Here is a 17,494-nt window from a genome sequence, read left to right as displayed (position 1 = left end):
ACCTACTTTATTGAGTTGTTATGAGGACCAAAGGAGAAAGGCCATGTAATATCTCCTGGTATGGTGCCTAGTATTCCAGAAATGTTAATTATTGTATTCCACAATTCCTGCTAAATGGTTTCCTATGCAACCTTCTGCAGGTGGGACTCCATCATAGTTACATTTATTAATTCATCCATCCTTTCTTTGAGCAACTATTTCCAGAGGATCTCTCTTTCAAATCATATGTTAGGCACAAACTGTATGGATGCAGATATGAATCAGACATGGATCCTGACTTCAAACTGCCTACAATGCAAAATAGAATTGGAAAGTGTCCTTAAAAGAGATATAGAAAAAGTCCTATGTGAGCTCAGAGGAAGGAGAGCAATCACTCCTAGGTGGGGAGAAGGGCCATTTGAGTTGAGATTTGAAGAATGGGCAGCATTTGCAAATGAGGAGAGTTTAAAATGGAGGTAGGGGGCACTTTAGAGCAGAAGACAAAGGAAAAGAATTCATGGAGTGAAGAAAGTAGAAGATTTGCTCGGCTAAGGGAATCAAAGGCAATAAGGTTGGGAAAATGAGTTGAAGTCAGGTAGGGAGCATGCTGCACCACATGGGTTTACCGAGTTGCCTGCTTAGATCCTCTTCTAAACAGCCATGCTCCGTTTCTCATTGCCAAGCACCCCAGCCACGGGTGATTGGATTAGGGTGGGCATCTCACCCAAGTGCAGACAGCAGGCTGGCCAGTCACTTACATGAGAAATCTATCTGGGCCAGGTTGTCTCTGTTGAGAACCTGAATAAAAATTGTTCTGGTTACTATTGCTATATCACAAATTATTCCAAAATTTAGAAGCTTAAGACAACCATTCTATTTTGCTCATGAGTTTCGGGTCAGGAATTAACGGCTTAGCTGGGAAGCTATCACTTGGAGTCTGTTGTGTGGTTGTAGTCAGATGTTGGCTCCGCCAGGCTGGATGTGGAGGATGACTCACTCATATGGCTGGCAGTTTATGCCGACTGTGGGCTGGCAGCTCAGCTGGGGCTGTCAACCCAAGCACCAGCATGTGGCCTTTCTAGTGGTCCCGGGGTAGTCCATCTATCAGGAGGCTGATGTCCCCGAAAACAAGTATCCCAAGAGAACTAGGCAGAAGCTGCATGACCTTTTCTGATTTAGCCTTGGACATCATGCAGTATTACTTCTGATGCCTTCTGTGGGCTATAAACAAGTCACTAAGGCCACCTAGATTCAAGGAGAGGGGACATAGTCTGCACCTCTCAATGAAAAGAGAGTCTCACAATTGACAGACATATTTTAAAACCACCACAAGAATCAAAGAAAGGATTTTCTCATTGGATGCTGGTCACTGCAGTTGAAAATTGAGACAGGAGGGGCCATGATTGCTTTGGGCAAACCGAAGTTATGGAGAAAAAAAACATGAGCCAATCAAGGAAACCCAGTGGTGGGGAAAAAACAATGGAGCAGACGGGGAGTAGCAGAGAGATTTGGGAGTTAGGTGAGGTCCTGAGCCTGTCCTCACTCAGACCCCACTAATCACAGCAAGACTCTCTCTGCTTCCAGCTCCACACTGGGACGTCCAAAGTGAGTGGATAGAGTGGTAAGAGCTGGTAGACCCCTAATCACACTCCTCTCCACCCAGAGGTGCAGAGAAACACACACTTACACACACATCCACACACACACCTACACATGCACACACACAGTCAACCAGTCACTCTTCCTGGACCTCAGTCTTCCTAAATTGTTGCTCAGACGGTATGATCATCAGAGACATCCTGGGGAAAAGTCTTCTGCTCTTAACTTAGAAGTTTGACACCAGGCTATGGCTCAGGATGGCGGTAGTGCTGTGCCCTATAGCCCTCTGCTCAAAGCTGACTTGTTTGAGAAACTGTGTACATATTTTCTCTTGTTAAGAGGCAGATCAGCCAGGTACATCCCTTGACACTGAAAAGTAGCTCTGTGGATAAACGTTCTATTAGATCCCAGGAGAGTAATCAAGGATCCCTCTGGGATCCTGGTCCAGTGACAATTGCCAAATGTCCTAATGTTAAGTCGATATTCATATTTATAATTAAATGTGTGTTTATGTATTCTGCTTATACAAACTACAATGGCAACAGTTACAGCAGGATTTTTTAACTACCTCAGACAAATACCAGTGCCTGAATCTCCCAGGCCATTTCAGAGCAAAACATAAATAAGACAAAATCTTATCACCTATTAAGTATAATTATTTCTTCATTTCTACTTTTAGAAATATATAATGTTCCTCCTATTACTAGGTATTTGAAGATGGCTAATTGAGCTGTATACTAATTTCCAAAATAAGAAGCCAAAATTTGATTTGGTTTCATTTGATCAACAATTGTTTGATCAAATCCTTCGTGTCTACAGCTGTCAGAATGCTGCGCTAAAGCATTAACCCTCAGAGAGGCATCTGGGTGTGAACACTTGGTTGTGGTGGGGCATAGTGACTGGCTCAGGAGAGAGGCTTGGGAGAGGAGAGGGTCTCATGAAGAAACATCCCCTTTGGAGCACTCTCTAAGAACAACTTTGAGGTTGTCCTCCCAGGACCTTATCTCAAGACTCATCAGTATCATAGGATTTGCGTGAGAAGGACTTGAGAGATCATCTGGATGGTCCCTAATTTCATAGATGAGTAAACTAGTACTGTATCAGCTCTGAATTAGAGAAGAAAAATCAAGAAGAAAAGGCTTGGGTTTATAATACATGTTTTTTAATGACACTCAGTTCATTCATTTAACTAAATGTATTGAGCATCCCCCAAGTTCAGGCAGGGTGCTAGGCTCTGAGGATACCAGTGCCTTCCTTCAAGGGACTGACTATTTTTGGGCACCACAAAGTGTCCAGCACATTTAGCCCTCACACATATGCTATAAGATAGGTATCACTATCTCCATTTGACAGATGAGGAAGCTGAGGCTCAGAGACATTAAATCCAAGATCACATGGATAATAACTGGAGAGTAGGAATTCAGTACAGGCCTTCCAGATTACATTAGTTTTCTCTTGTTGCATAACAAATTATTGCAAACTTAATGACTTAAAACAGCTTACATTTATTATCTCACAGTTTCTGTAGATGAGAAGTTGGGCACAGTTCTCTGCTCAGGGCCTTGCAAGGCTGGTATCAAGATGTCAGCCAGGGCTGCAATCTCATGTGAAGTGTGGGATTCTCTTCCAGACTCACTGGAGTTAGCCTCATTCAGTGCCTTGTAGCTGTAGGACTGAGGTTCTGTGCTCCTAGAGTCTGTCCACTGCTCCCTGTCAAGTGGCCTCCTCCACAACGTGGCAGTGTGCTTCTTCATAGCCAATAGGACAGCACCTGTATCACTTCAAATCTCTCCCCTCAAGGAAGGCCTGGATTCTCTTTTAAAGGGCTCATCTGGTTAGTTCAGGCCCACCCAAGATAATCTCCATTTGGATTAACTCAAAGTCAGCTGATCAGGACCTTAATTATATCTGTAAATCCCTTTCATCTTTGCTATATTATATAACCTACTCACGGGAGTAAATCCCATCATATTCGCAAGTCTCACCCACATTCAGGGGGAAAAGATTATAAAAGGCTGTGCACCAGGGGGCAGAATCTTGGGGGGCTATCTTGGATTCTGCCTACCACACTGATGTTAGTGCCTGTATGGTCTTTAAATGACACTCTTCCTTCTCTCAAATTATGGATATCCATCATTGGCATCTTATGCAGACAAATAAACATCGGGTTTCTGCAGATGAACAAAAAGTCACAGAAGTTCAGTGAAATAAGTATGCAAAGGTAGAAAGGCATGAATGGTCTACTATGCACAGGTGGTAGGGGAAGGTAGAAAAGATTTAAGGAGAATTTCAAGAAATGATGTTTCAACTGGACAGGCCTTCTCATTTTTTGTCCCCACTGCCTAGCACAGTCTTATGGCAGATACTACTTGATTATTATTGATAAATGGTCATTAAGTGAATGGCCATAGAGGTGTTTTCTAGGCAAAGGAGGGAAAAGAGCATTCTAGGTAGAGGGGATTTCATGTACAGAAACTTAGATGTGTGAAGCCACACGCTGTGTTCAAAGATCTGTAGGAAGTGTCAGGTATTATTTAAACATGGGATGTAAGGCAGGAAATGGCAAGAGAAAAGGCAGGAGAGACAGACACAGGGTGTGTGTGGGGGGGCAGACATAAAGGGCACTGAACACAGTACCAAGGAGGAAGGACTTTATTTTGTAAATGGAGGGAAATACTTGAAGTGTTTGGGGGAATTGGAAAAAAAAAAATCCACTTTATGTTTGAGATAGTTAACTCCAGAGGAGAGCACAATGTGATGGCTTGTTTGGGATGAGGGTTAGGGTGGAGGGAGTGAGGATAACTCAGGATGGGTTAACTGGTGCAGGCAGCCATGTGATCCAGGTGAGAGACAAAGAAGACATGCATGAAGCAGTGGCAGTGGGATGGAGGAGACAGAACAGATTCTGAAGGTGTTTGGGGAGTAGAGTTGAACAGCATGCCTGACTGGATTTGAGGGTTGAAGGAGGAGTTATTGAGGATGGCCCTAGGATGACTGTGGCTTAGAAGGTGGGTCCATCAGTTGAGCTTAAGGATTAAGGAGAGAATAGTTTGGGGGAGAGACCTTAAGGTATGGGGGTGATGGTGGGGAGAAGGACAACTGTGGGAAACAAGCCTACTTTGGGACCTGTTGAGTTTGAGATTCCTGTGGAATATCCCAACAGAGAAGTCCAATAGCAGGCAGTTGAGTTCTTAGCTCCGGAGCTCAGCAGGCCTGTATATACATGGGGGTCTCCAGCACCATGGTGGGTATTGAAGCCACAGCAGTGGATAAATCACCAGGGACAATATGTAGAGTAAGAAAAGAGGGATGAGAATAAAACCGTGAGTCACGTGGTCTGCAATGGTGAGACAGAGTCCATGAAATGGAATGGGGTGAAAGAAGAGAGGCTCTGAGGGGAAACCGTGAGTCTGGGAATGTATAGTTACCTCAGACCAAGAACAAAGACGCAATGAGGGAATTCTTCGCTGTCAGTAGAAACAACAATCCTCACTGGGATTTCACTGGCATGAATTGGAAAAAACACAGGGAGGGCAAGACAGACTACACTGTGTATAATTTAAACAAACACAAACTAAGTAAATTAGCTCATAGACTAGTTTATTGCAGGTTTCTTTATTGGGTTAAGAAATACGTGTTTCAACTGAGGTCCATTCTTTTGAGAAAAAAAGAACTTTGAGTTAAAATTTTATATTCCCCCCAAATTTTTTTATATTATTCTCCTTTGATCTCTGTAATCAACAGATTTGACCAAATTATTGGTCAGCTCTTAATGGAAATCATACAATTCCCATTACTTCGATGGTTTGTTTTCTCATAACTTGAAGAACAGAAGAATATTTTGTCAGAAGTTCATCAGGGATTTCACAAGAAGAGCTATCATTATGGAAAAACTAAATTTTAAGAGAGGACAGATCCACTTTTTTTTCAGTTTTATTTTCCATGGGCTTTACCAAATAACCTGAACAAATACCAGCTATTCCTCTGCCCCACCAAGGTTTGGATGCTTTTCAAAATTGCCTTAAGAAGGACAAAATATTGAATTGAAAAAATAAAGACAAAGACAACTAAGTACATGTCAATTTATTACTCTCTCAGAACTCGTCATCCGGAGCTGGGAGCCAGTAACAGTAACTCAGTCAGGGCCCAGACCAGCTGAAATGCAGAGATTCAAGTGCCAAAAAGTAAGTCTCTCCCTGCCTTTCTCCTCTGTGCCCTGGAATCTGATGTCTTGCTGAGGAGCTGGCCAGGTATTTACATACTTGGTGACTTGGAGGAGCCAAGAGACTTGGCAAACCAGCAATAACAGACACACACACACACCCCTTATTTCTGTCCTCCCATAACCCCCTCAAACAGCCTCTTTTACCTCAACTGGATGACAGACTCTTAAGTTCTAGAACGTGGCTGAGGATGGTTATGTGAAATTGTCCTGTTTTCCTGCTGTTCCATCAGCAGGTGGCTGTGGTGACTGGGCTCAAATACTGGAACTGGTGGGTGAGGAGAGCATTGAACAATGGAGCCGGTGAAAAGGTAAAGAGAGGCCCCACCTAAGGGAAGAGGGGGAGGCCAAAAAGAAAGAACAGCGGGAAATGCCAGCAGCTGCTGGAGCCTGTCTGAAGAGAAATCAGAGGCCTTTAGTCCATTAAGTTGAGCAGAAGAGGAACCAAAGAGAGCACGTGAAGTGGGAAAGAAAGGGCAGAAAAGCACGAAGTATTTCTTACTGAGAATGGGGAAATCATACACCTTTATCCTCCCCTCCCCAAACCTGAAGGGTGTTTTGTTTTGCATCATTAACCTCTTCAAGAAGGTGTTCAAATATGGAAATGCTCTCTAGCCTGTTATTTTATAAGACATCTACTAAACTTTCCCAATGACAATATATAAGAATGCCAGCAATAAGTGGTTTCTCATGCAGTGGTGGAGTAGATGGGGTCTGAGTATTCTTATCTCCTGCCATGTGAAGTTTTGGATAAAGCAGTGGTTAAAATGAGTAGTGGTATGAGCACAATTAGACCTGGGTTCAAATCCTGGCTCCACCACTTACCATATGACCTTGGAAAGGTTCCTTAATGTCTCTGTGCCTCAGTTTTCTCATCTGTACAATGGGAATGATAATACTCCAGATCCATAAACCCTTATCACCAATTCTGAAATCCATGGGGCTCTGAAAAACAGAATTTTTTTTAAGTAGCAGGAATTCATTTAATGGTAAAATCTAACCTGAACTGATGTGAGACTTTATGCAGTTTTTATTTTTACCATTAAGCATGATATCCATATGCTTTGCTGCAGAAATATTAATCTGCTTGATTATAGGTCCCACCCCAGACCTTGCTGGGGGTGTTATGAAAAATATAGGACATGCACTGATTTCTTTTTCAAATATATGAAAATTCTGAATTCAGGAGCACATCTGCCTGTTCCCCAACTGTAGACTATGAAGAGTTATAAGCCCATATTGGTGGGAGCTGAGCTTGAGTTCTTTCTTCCTCACTGAAGTATCCACCTCTGATTCAATAGGAAAGGCACACATAGTGTCAGGTTGAGGGATTACAAGGTAATTTTGTGAATGCATCATCAATAAGGCTCATTCACATTCTGAATCCAGTTTTTGGCTGGATCACCAAGTCCCTGTTTGACTCTAACCCTTATAAAAGGCATAATTTTAACACGCACTTGGGAGGAGAAGAGGAATAGTAACCCCTTCTAGCCATTCAAAGTAAATCCTTTCATAAAGAATTTTTACCCAAATAGTCAACTTGTCCTCATATGCCCAATTCAGCACTAAAACAAAAAGTAAACAGGATATTCATTACAGAGGGTGGTCATGAGAGGACCACAGCCAGTGGCCTAGTTTGCTACAATTGGAGACTTCAAGCTATATAATCATATTTTCTTTAGACCTGAGTTATGGGACTTGAGAAATACTAGCTGTAATGCATTGTCACCCCCCAGTTTCTGGCTTTCTTAAGCATCACTCCTCTCTTTCCAGCCCCTTTTTGCTGGAGGTGGGATTTCTACTCTACTATGGGGTTCAGCCTTCATTCCAGGTGAGCGAGACACACCCCAGTTCCTGCCCTCACCCCAGCATGTGAGGACTCCCAGACCATCTTTTTTTTTTTTTTTTTAATCACAAATAGGCTCTTTATTTTTTGCCTTTGGTGAACGCATATTCTGAACCCCACAGTTGGACATTAGTGCATTTCTGCAAACAATGAGATAGAAAGTTTGGACTCATGAATGTTCTAGAAAGATCCAGGAACTAAAATAGTTATAAATAAACCAGTTAAGAACTCTTTTCTCTTATAGTCTTTCACTTTTAATAATTTTTTAAATTCAGTTTTATTGAGATATATTCACATACCATACAATCATCCATGGTGTACAATCAACTGTTCACAGTATCATCATATAGTTGTGCATTCATCACCCCAATCTATTTTTGAACATTTTCCTTACACCAGAAAGAATCAGAATCAGAATAAAAAACTAAAAATAAAAAAAGAACACCCAAATCACCCCCTCATCCCACCCTATTTTTCATTTAGGTTTTGTCCCCATTTTTCTACTCATCCATTCATACACTGCATAAAGACAGTGCGATCCACAAGGTTTTCACAATCACACTGTCACCCCTTGTAATCTACATTGTTATACAATCATCTTCAAGAGTCAAGGCTACTGGGTTGGAGTTTGGTAGTTTCAGGTATTTACTTCTAGCCATTCCAATATATTAAAACCTAAAAAGTGTTATCTATATAGGGCATAAGAATGTCCACCAGAGTGACCTCTTGACTCCATTTGAAATCTGTCAGCCACTGAAGCTTTATTTCATTTAATTATGCATCCCCCTTTTGTTCAAGAAGATGTTCTCAATCCCATGATGCCGGGTCCAGATTCATACCCGGGAGTCATATCCTGCATTGCCAGGGAGATTTATACCCCTGGGAGTCAGGTCCCATGTAGGGTGGGGGGGCAGCAAGATCACCTGCCAAGTTGGCTTAGTTAGAGAGAGAGGCCACATCTGAGCAACAAAGAGACACTCAGGGGGAGACTCTTAGGCACAATTATAAGCAGTTTAGCCTGTCCTTGCAGCGACACGCTTCATAGGGGCCAGCCCCAAGACAGAGGGCTCAGCACATCAAGTCATCAGTCCCCAGTGTTTGTGAGAACATCAGCAACAATCCAGGTGAGGAAGTCCAACACCTCCGCATCCTCCCCCAGCTCTTCAGGGGGGCCCCGAATATATATTTTTATTCTCCACCCAAATTATTTTAGGATGTGTTGCTATTTCATTCTAATCTATACAGACCTACCATAGCTCACTTCCTATTCAAAGTTCCATGTAATTGTAGTGTTTGAACAAACTGACTGTAGAAGTTATATTGTTTAGAAAATATAGATCCTACACCAAATAAACATTTCTTCTCTTGGTCTCACATGGGAGTTGAAGTTTGAACATAGCCAGACCATCTTTTGAACGGGCAGCTTTCCATGATTTCTCCCTTCTCTTTAGAGCGGGTGGCTCAGCAGGCAGGTCAGCCACAGGGCTAGAGGACCAACAAAGCGAGGTGACAGAAGAGGAGACAGAATGAACAAGAGGATTTCTCAGAAATAATTTGAGATTTGATTAATTTTTAATACAGTTTTATTGAGATATATTCACATACCCTATAATCATCCACAGTGTGCAAATCAACTATTCAAAGTATCATCATATAGTTGTGCATTCATCACCAGAATCAACTTTTGAACATTTTTCTTAATCCAAAAATAAAATTAAAATTAAAGTAAAAAAGAACACCCAAAACATTCCATCCCTCCCCCCCATTCCACCCTATTTTTCATTTAGTTTTTGTCCCCATTTTTCTACTCATCTGTCCATACACTGGACAAAGGGAGTGGGAGCTGCATAGTTTAACAATCTTCTTCAAGAATCAAGGCTACTGGTGGCAGTTCTACAGTTTCAAGTATTTCCTTATAGATATTATAATACATTAAAAAATTAAAAGAGTTATCTGTATTGTGCATAATAATACCCACCAGAGTGACCTCTCGACCCCATCCAGAATCTCTCAGCCACTGAAACTTTGCCTTGCTTCATTTCACCGACCTCCCCCCGCCCCCTTTCAGTCAAGATGTTCTCAATCCCACGAAGCTGTATCCAGGCTCATCCCCAGGAGCCATGTCCCACATTGCCAGGGAGATCCACACCCCTGGAAATCAAGCTCCACACAGAGTGGGGAGGGCAGTGAGCCCACCCACATGTGGACCTAGAAGGAGAGAGAAGGCCACATCTGAACAACAAAGGGGTTCCCCAGGGGAGACTCCCAGGCACAACTATAAGTAGGCTCAGCCTCTCCTCTGCAGCAAGGACACGCCCCAAGATCAAAGGCTCATCCTACCACACCGTTAGTCCTCAATGTTTGCAAGGACACAAGTAACAACCCAGGTGGGGGAGTCCAGCATTTCCGCATTCTTCCCCAGTTTCCCAGGGTTCCCTGCAAATATAGAGATTTGATTAATTTTTAAAGCATCCAAGTGTAAAATAAATACCCATGACTCCGTACTGCTGTAAATAGCTAATTGAATAAATAAATAGATGTGGTAGAAGGGACAGCTCTTCCTTACAGAAGAATTCAGATCAATACACGTAGCAAGAATGAATAAAATTGAAAATTGCCAATAGAACACCATAGTTATAATTGCTGCAGGCAAGATCCAGTGATGGATGCTAAAATTGGCTGATGAAGTTTGAGGAGAAACAGAATATTTGCATGGTCTCCATGTACTTCCCCATCATGTTTATTCATTACAAAGAGAAAAACAGTAACTTGACAGTCAAGAAACTCAACAGACACCAGCTTCACCAGTGATCACGGTCGACCTCACCAGTGTGAAGGCACATGGACACCACACACCCCCAGATATTTTGCACTGAATCTGTCCAAAACGCATAATTTCAACTTAACCATGAGAAAGCATCGGACAACCCCAAATTGAGAGACGTTCTACAAAATACCTGACCAGTATTCTTCAAAAGTATCAAAGTCAGGGAAGTCAAGGAAAGATGGGAACGGTCACAGATTGGAGGAGGTTAAGGAGACATGAAGACCAAAGGCAGTATGGGGTCCTGAGTTGCCTACGGGAACAGAAAAAAGGATATTAGTGGAAAATTTGGTGAAATTTGAACAAATTCCAGAGTTTAGTGGATAGTATGGTACTGATATTAATTTCTGAATTTTGTACTTGCTTATACAAGATGTTAACATTAGGAAAAGCTGAGTGAAGTGTATAAGGGAACTCTGCAACTTTTCTGTAAGTCTAAAATTAATGTCAAAATACAAATTTTAAAAAAGCATCAAAGTTATGTGACTGATGTTAGATTTCATCAGTTGAATGGCTTAGTATGGTTTTTATTGTGAATTCCATATTGGGGATGGGGAGAGGGAGGTTGAGGCATCATAATCATTTCGATGCCCAGGCCTTTCAATGCTGCTTGGGGCAAATTGACTTTCTCCCCAGAATGTCACCAGCCAGCTCTGTTCCTCACCCAAGCCCATTTTTTCCCTCCTCAGAGGCTGAGGTACTTAGAAATACCTTCCACTGCATCATCACACTCTCTCCCAGGATGTTTCTAAGGGCACAGCCTGCTACCCCCAGGGTATGGCCTTATCTTATGTCAGTAGGGCAAGCCCACCAGTGTAGACCCTTCATCCTTAATTCCAGACAGAGACAGAGCAAAGCATTGGGTTATTTCCTTAGAGCACCTCCATTTGCAGGGAGGCTGTGAGAATTGGATGAAATGATAAAAAGTACTTATAAAATATGTAGCATATAATCGACACTCAGATACCATTAGCTTCCTCCTGCACAAACGTTTTAGAAAATAGAACTGACTACTATGTATAAATGTATGCAAATATATTTGCTCCATGTGCTTTTTGGCCATGGTAGCCACCTATGAGTTCCTATAATTAACCACATTCTTAACCCACTATGTTTCAATATTTATGTTTTATCCTATGGAATGTTAAGACTAAGCAATGAATTTTTAAACATATTATTAGACTCAAATATATAAAAGCATTTCTGTTTAGAATAAACAGTAAAAGCTGACCCTGATTACATGATTCTCAGTGCTGCTAGAAGGAACTTGGGCCATGGCTCTGCATGTGACCTTACGAATATGTTTGTAACTGTAGCCCAATTCTATTGATTAATTAAATGTGTTCTCCAGATTTGCCAAATCACCTCTAACTCTCGCCACCTCCACCACCACAGCTGCCATCACTCCCACCACTTCCAACCTGGAATGTTCAAGCCACCTGGGGAGGTAATTTCATACCTAGGCTCATAAGTATGAAATTTCATACCTCGGGTTGACATTGCTATGTGGCCACTGTGGCTGAACTTGAAAATCACTCTTAGGTTAGTGTGGTCATGACATCTTACTGCCGCTGAGCGGGTGGCCAAACTCTGCTAATATGCTGAGCCAGGGCTGGCATTTCATCACCCTTGTCACTCCCTCAGCCCTGCTTTTCTGATGAGGCTCCTCCCCACCGCATGCTTTGGAGACTTGAATGCTCAGCATCTTGCTAAACGAGGCTGACGTGAAGGATCCTGGCCTTAGGTGCCATGGTGAGACGCTGTCACGCAAGGTGGCTTTTTTAAAAAAAACAAAACAAAACAGTTTTCTGTGATGGAACGTTATATTGTTCCACAGTCTCGCTTTGGTTTTGTAATCACTGATTATATAATGAATTCTGGTTCTGTGCCTCCAAAATCTGCTTGCACTATTAGAGAAAAAGGAGAGGATACAGCTACTTTAGAACGCACCGAAACTGAGCTGCTCCTTTTTCTAACCTTGGCCAATGGGGCAGCCTGCTTGACCTGCCACCCCCATGTTCCTTGCTAATCTCGTGAAAGATCAGTCTCACTATACTACAAACTGGGAGGAGGGGTGGGAATGGCACAGCATGAAACCTCCTTCACTTTTGCAAAAAGAGTTACAGATCCCAGGATGATTTGAAATTTGCAATTTTGTAAAACATCAGCTACCTCTAGTGGGGCTAACTCAGTCTGCCTCAATCATCTGTAAATGCTTAAAAGCCTGTGTCCTTCACCCCAAGATTAGAGTTGACAGATGAAATACAGGACTCCCACTTAAATTCAAATTTCAGATAAATAACAAATAATTTGTTGTTCAAATATGTTCCAAATATTGCATGAGAAATACTTTGCTAAAAAAATTATTCATTGTTTGTCTGAAATTCAAATTTAACTGGACATCCTTTAGTTTAATTTGCTAAATCCAGCAACCCTACTTGAGCTCCGACTCTCGTCATTGTCCTTTTCTCCAGGTCTGTCCTTGTGGAACTCCGATAATGTGTTCTGCCAAGAAGCCGGGGACAGAAGGAGGCAAAGGAAGAATCTTAATCATACTTGGCTTCCTGTTCTTATCTAACTTCAGGGGACACAGATATGAATTAAATTCATAAATATATTAAAACATTTCATTTGAGCAACTGAACTTGAGTTCATTTTTATCTTGAAACTTTAGAAAGATTGGATTCCAATGAGAGGAAGGATGGTGTGAAGGGAAATGATTGGGGATCAGGAGACTGGTCTCTTAATCTAGGCTTGGTGGCCATGGTGTGGCACTATCTATCTCTTTAGTCTCTGCGGCTCCATTCGAAAACTTAAAGGATGGGACTAAATGATCTCTAAGTTTCCTTCCAGGGCTAAGAGTTTTATGACTCTACCTTCAAAAGGTCTGCAACTTCTGAGGTATGTTATTGAAAATCACATTAGTAGATGACAGTTTTTTTAAGAGCAGAGATTTTTTCATTTAGGCTGAAAATTTTAATAAGTTGCTTCTTACATGTCCATCTGAAAACAGTACGAATCTTGACATCCTCAGAATGCTTGCTATTACAATAGATATTTTGTGCAAAATTTTTCCTTTAATTAGTATTCCGGGTACAAGATCTGCCTGCCAGCTGCTACATGGACTAAAGTCTTTAGTAGCTACTCTAAATCTTGATCTTGGCTAATGGAAGCTATTTTGTGGAAACCTTGCTAATCTAGGTCCAAAATGTACGCTAAAGAAAAAGGCAAAAATAATGAGTAAATGAGAACACCTGCTGCACTAAGGTGAGTCTACTGCTCATTCTTTTCAGGTAGATTCAACAAATTGATCTGCTTGGACCATCCCATACATTCCTCTAGCTTCAACCTTCACTTATATGTTAAAGCTTCCAAATCTCCACATCCAGATTTCATTTCTTTCTGAGTTTCAGAAACAGATTTCCAACTCCTTACTAGAAACCTCTACCTCATGTCCAAGGGCACCTCAAACTCAGTAAATCAAAAATAAATTTCTATTATCTTCATCCCTGCTCTATTGATTTCCCCAAACTTGGTTAATGGTATTCTTATCCATAATCATTTTTAGCACCAGTTAGAAATATGATAATCACCTCCACCCTGAATCAATAGGTTCCACTCAATTCTACCTCCTAAATGTCTCTTGAATCTGTTTTCCCTTTATCCATCCACTGCAACTGCCTTAGTTGAAGCCCTCTCACCTGTACTACTGGTAGTCTTCAGAATCTTTCCCATCCATCTGCACGCAGGCAAAGTGGTCTTTCTAAATCATAGCTCTGATCATACTAACCCCTGCTTACAATAGCCCTCCACTGCCTAGAAAAGAAGGTTCAAACTCTTTCACATGGCAAGCATGACCTTTTGATTTCTGACCACAGCTGATTACTCCAAATTCGCTTTCCTCCTAATACTTAAACCTTACAACTCACCATTGCCCCAGTCCAAACTTGCCTGTCTGATCCCTTGTCTGTGCTGATCCCTTTAAGAAATATCCTTGCTTCATATCTCCACTTGGTGAATTCCTGCTCATCCTTCAAGACCTCCTCCAATGTCATCTCTGGACAGGCTTCTCTGACTCTTCCCCTGCCTTACTCCTCCTAAGCAGAGTTAGACTCCCTCCTCGAGAATGCCCAAGCACACTGTTTACGCCTTAATTGTGGCACTAAGACTTTGCAATTCAATTATGTGTTTTTGTGTCTGCTTCCTTCACTAAACTATGAACCCTTTGATTATGGGGTCATCTCTATCCAGCTTTTGTATCCCTAGGAATTAGCAAAGGCCCTGGTATTGGGCCAGTGTTCCATAAACATTTGGGGGGGAGGGGGACGGATCAATGAAATAAAAAATAGGTGAAATTTCTGGTTGGGCATTGTGCGAAGGGCTTTCTCTCATTTATACCCTACACCAACCTTATGGAGGAAGATACTACTATTACCCCCATTTTATAGATTAAGAAACTGAGTTTAATTTATAGATTTAAGTCCACACAGCTCATAAGCAATAGAGCACATGGGTGGTTTTTGTTCCTACAGATTCTTTCCATTCCCAGCCATGGTGGGGTATTAATGAGCAGAGGAGAGGTCAAATCTCAGGAGGGATTAAGGGACACTATAAGGAGCAGGGATATGCTGCAGATGGGATAATCTGCCTCTCAATTATTAGAAATTCATTACTAATTGCTTTGTGGCTCCTATCTAAATTCCAGGCTTCCTGGTCTATTTTTACCTTCTACATTTTTTTATTATTTTGAAACATTAGCTATACACAGAAAAAGTGCATGAAACATTTATGTATGGTTTAAGAGCAGTTATAACCTGCATAACTTCCATCTATGTCAGGAATGTTGTCAGGGTCCCAGAACCCTGACTTCCTTTTTTCTTTTCCTGATCGTTACAGGAACCACTATGTTGACTTCTGTGACAGTCAATTCCTTGCTTTTACTTATTGCTTCACCATATGTACTTATATATATCCCTGTTTAGTTTCCTATTGCTATTGTAACAAATTATCATAAATTTAGTGGCTTAAAACAGCACAGATTTTATAGTTCAGAGATCAGAAGTTTAAAATGGATCTGCAGAGCTGCATTCCTTCTGGAGGTTCAAGGGGAGAATCTGTTTCCTTACCTTTTTCACCTTCTACAGGCCACCTACGTTCCTTGGCTAGTGGCTCCTTCCTCCATCTTCAAAGACAGCAAAGTAGCATCTTCTCTCCTCTTTGATCTCTGCTTCTGTCCTGTCTCTATGACTGTCTTTCCTGCCTCCCTCTTTTATGGACCCTTGTGCTTCCCACTGGATTCACTAGGATAATCCAGGATAATCTCCTCATCTCAGAATTCTTAATAAGACTTGTAACATTTTTTTTGCTATGTAAGGTAAAGTAGTCACAGGTGTTTAGGATTAGGATGTGGAGATCTTTGGGGTGTGATTATTCAGCTTACCATAACCCCTAAATAATCTCCTTTAGCTTTGCCTGTTTCTGCACTTTATATATATGGAATAATATTGCATGTATTCTTTTACTCATATAATCCATATACATTTAATATAATTATTTATATATTGAGGTTTAAAGTCACTGTTTTATTTGTCCCTTATATTTATCCCATCTATCGCATGTCACCCTCTCTTCCCTTTCTTGACTTCTTGGATTGTTAATTTTTTTTTTTTTTTTTAATCATTCCATGTTTTTCCTTCTACTAATTTGGAAATTATACACTCTTTATAACTGAATTAAAGTCTGAAATTAATCAATGCTTTTACCATTCTTCACATAATTTAAAGATCTTAGAACATTTTAATTCCATTTACCCTTCCTGACATGTTATTGTTGGGAAGTATTTTAATTCTTATTTTTATTATTTGTTTTTTGCCGTTAAAGACAATTATAATTATTGTTTTATACAGTTAATATTCATTTAGATGTATGTATATATTTACCACTTTCTTTGCTCTTTATTCCTTCTTCCATCTCAGCTCTTCCTTGTGAGACCACTCTTATTCTACCTAAAAGAATGGTCCTAAGTTAAGAGTTTGCTGGAGGCAAACTTTCTCAGTTTTGGTCTGTCTGAAAATGACTTTGTTTTGCCTTCATTCTTGAAAGATAATTTTGCTGTCTTTAGTATGTTGAAGTTTCACAATGATGAATTCAGGCATAGATTTCTTTTTACTTTTTCTTTTCACTCTTGAATCTGTCTTTGATCAGTTCTGAAAAACTCTCAGGTATTATCTCTTCAAATATTATCTTTCTCCAAGTATCTCCTGTATTTCTGGGAATCTGAGTAAATGAATGTTAGACCTTTTTACTCTATTCCCCATGTCTCTTAAACTCTCTTTCATGTTTTCTATATTGTTACCTCTCTGTATGGTATGGTGGATAGTTTCTTCTGGCCTGTAGTTTAGTTTTCTAATTCTCTCTTCAGTTGCTATTAAACACGTCCACTGAGTTTTTAATTTTGGTTATTACTTTTTTTTTTTTTGAGAAGTTCTATTTGGCTCCTTTTCAGATCCACTGGGTCACTTTTTATAATTTCCTTTTCCTTACAGATATTTTCTGTTCTCTTTAAATTTAGTAAGCCTAGTTGTTGTTTTTTTAAACATTCTTTATTGTGAAATATATATACAGAAAAGTGATGACTTTCAAAGTGCAATTTAACAAGTAGCTATAGAACAAATTTCAAAAAATGTTAAGGGTTACAGTTCCACAATTTCACTTATTTCTTTATTGTGAAATACAACATATATACAGGAAAGCGATAACTTTCAAAGTATGTTTTAATACAATTATAGTGCAAATTTCAAATAATGTTATGGGTTACAGTTCCACCATGTCAGTTATTTCCTTCTAGCTATTCTAATACCTAAAGACTAATATATATATATAAAGATTAAGTATTTGTAATCCTTTGTTAAATCCTATCTTGTATGTTGTTACTCCTCCCTCTTGTTTGATCACTGTCTCAGTCTTCAGGGATATCTGGTTCCCTACCTTTTCGTACTGAAAATTGGTGTTGACATTATGGTGA

This window comes from Choloepus didactylus, chromosome 14, assembly GCF_015220235.1.
Source record: "Choloepus didactylus isolate mChoDid1 chromosome 14, mChoDid1.pri, whole genome shotgun sequence".
NCBI classification, from domain to species: Eukaryota; Metazoa; Chordata; class Mammalia; order Pilosa; family Megalonychidae; genus Choloepus; species Choloepus didactylus.
Note: the sequence above shows the minus strand (reverse complement) of the source record.